The 2,076-nt window shown below is 40.7% G+C and overlaps 1 non-coding gene across 1 annotated transcript; it reads left to right on the top strand.

Moving 5' to 3' along the window:
• The first annotated feature begins 1,679 nt into the window (after positions 1 to 1,679).
• On the top strand, positions 1,680 to 1,751 carry TRNAN-GUU. Its single transcript has one exon. It is a non-coding gene; the product is annotated as a tRNA-Asn (tRNA).
• Positions 1,752 to 2,076: the final 325 nt, after the last annotated feature.

Here is a 2,076-nt window from a genome sequence, read left to right as displayed (position 1 = left end):
GAGAACTTTAAAAGTTTCAAAAAATTCTGACAGAAAGTTCGGGAATAAATAGTACTAGTATCTAACATGTCACAAAATTTCAAGTCTAAATTTGAAACACAACTTCAAAATAAAAAATGACAAATTTGTTATGAATAGTGATAATGGGCTAAACTGAAAGCCCAACTTGCATTTGGCACTATTCATGGTCAGGTTTGTTTATTTTGTTTCTTGGTCTCTATTATGAATTATGATTTGAAAATTGGTGACATGTTAGATCTGAGTACTATCTGTACACATAATCTTGGCTTTGGTATTTTTAAAACATTTAAAATAGTTAACCGGGGCTGGGTGCATGGGGTGCATGAGTTGCTTGGGTGCATAGGATACTTTCCCGGATAGGCAGATCCACAGGTGAAAGAAGTACGAGACGACGAGTCGCCGGAACCACATCAGAACACATGACCTCCGGTGGCATATGTATCTCCAGTTCTCCACTCGTACGAGACTTGACACTTGAACTGAGCAACCGACACCTCCCAAACCCATGTTTCCGATTAAGGATATTAAACTGATACGATGTCAAAAACTACAAGAGCGACGTTGTGGTTTTTCTCCTGGATTTTTTCAACACGCCCAATTTGGTCAAGTATCTAGCCTCGACGATTTTTCACTAAAGGTCATCGGTTGAAAGCTCGTATGCACTGCTTCGATGCAGTAATCTATGATAACAGGGACTTGTTGAGGTGATCGCTAGCGATCCCAGAGCCGGACACAACGGTCCCAGAGAAGGTCGGTTTCTTTTTTAACATCGAATGGTGTAATTGGAAGATGAAAACAACACCTAGACTCTGAAATGTTGTTGTGATGGCTCAATAGAAATCTTGTAATCACCGAGGTGATGAATTTTGCTATGGAGCCCAGCCAAAGAACTATAGGTGATGGATTTTTCTTTTGCCACCATCGGCATAGAATACCAATGGCGGATTTATGTTTGCGTGTCACCTATCCGATAACATAAACATTTTTTCCAGTAGGGTTCAGTGAATTTGAGGGCAATCAACTGCTGCTACCGCCGGTATTCTACAAAATCCAGATCACCTAATCCTCCTTTACCTCTTCTGAGACCAATTGGTCGTGACGTCTCGATTCTCCGGCAAGTGGTCCTGTCATTGTTTTCGTGTTGTGTCGCGGCCCCACTGCGATGAGCTTATTTCGATGTGCTTCTCAGAACGTTCGCTCGTGCTTCCAGTTCGAGATGCTGAAGCGCCGAAGCTCTGCGAGAGGAAGCTCTTGTTTAAATGCAGTGTTCCCGTTAAAAAAAATGCAGTGTTGCGGTTAGCAAAACGAATTCCATGTCTAACAGTACAATGGAGAGCAGGTAGTTTCGATGAGAATTTCTATATGCACAATTTCTCGATGTTTCGATGAGAATTTTTTGACTTTCCATATATAGAAAGAGATAGACTATAAATGACATCTCTTATGTCAATAAGACCAAAGGGATGGATATTAAATGATAGGAAGTGCTAGGAAGTGAAATAGAATGAAATAGAGCCACTTTTGGCTTCCCTATGAAATGAGGCATGGAACGGACCCACTACGAAGAAATTCTGGGAGTTACGAAAGAAGCTTCGGACTCATATTGTTCATGGGTTGAGAACGGGAGTTGAACTCTAAGAGGTCGAATCCCCCCTTGTTCCTCAGTAGCTCAGTGGTAGAGCGGTCGGCTGTTAACCGACTGGTCGTAGGTTCGAATCCTACTTGGGGAGATTTGATTCATTCTTTAATGTAAGAATAAAGAATTGAATTAGATCAGCAGGTAATTATCCTCCTGAGCGGAAGCAGACGATGTCGGGATTTTCAGGTAGTCCCTAACTGTTGAAATGATGCACCACCCAGCTCAACCAAAAATCTGAATCTATTATATATACTAAAAGCAAAATACAGAGTTTTAAATAGAGACACGAGGTTAATCCACATCATCATAATTATTTTTAACCATTAGATTCGTAATATGTGACCAGGATTTAATAAGAAATAAGTATTTACATAAACGTGTGCACGTGTGAAACAGATCAGACGTGAACTTGACTA

Source organism: Lolium rigidum, chromosome 1, assembly GCF_022539505.1.
Source record: "Lolium rigidum isolate FL_2022 chromosome 1, APGP_CSIRO_Lrig_0.1, whole genome shotgun sequence".
Classification (NCBI taxonomy): domain Eukaryota; kingdom Viridiplantae; phylum Streptophyta; class Magnoliopsida; order Poales; family Poaceae; genus Lolium; species Lolium rigidum.
The sequence above is the reverse complement of the archived record's forward strand: the minus strand, read 5'-3'. Positions and strand labels throughout refer to the sequence as shown.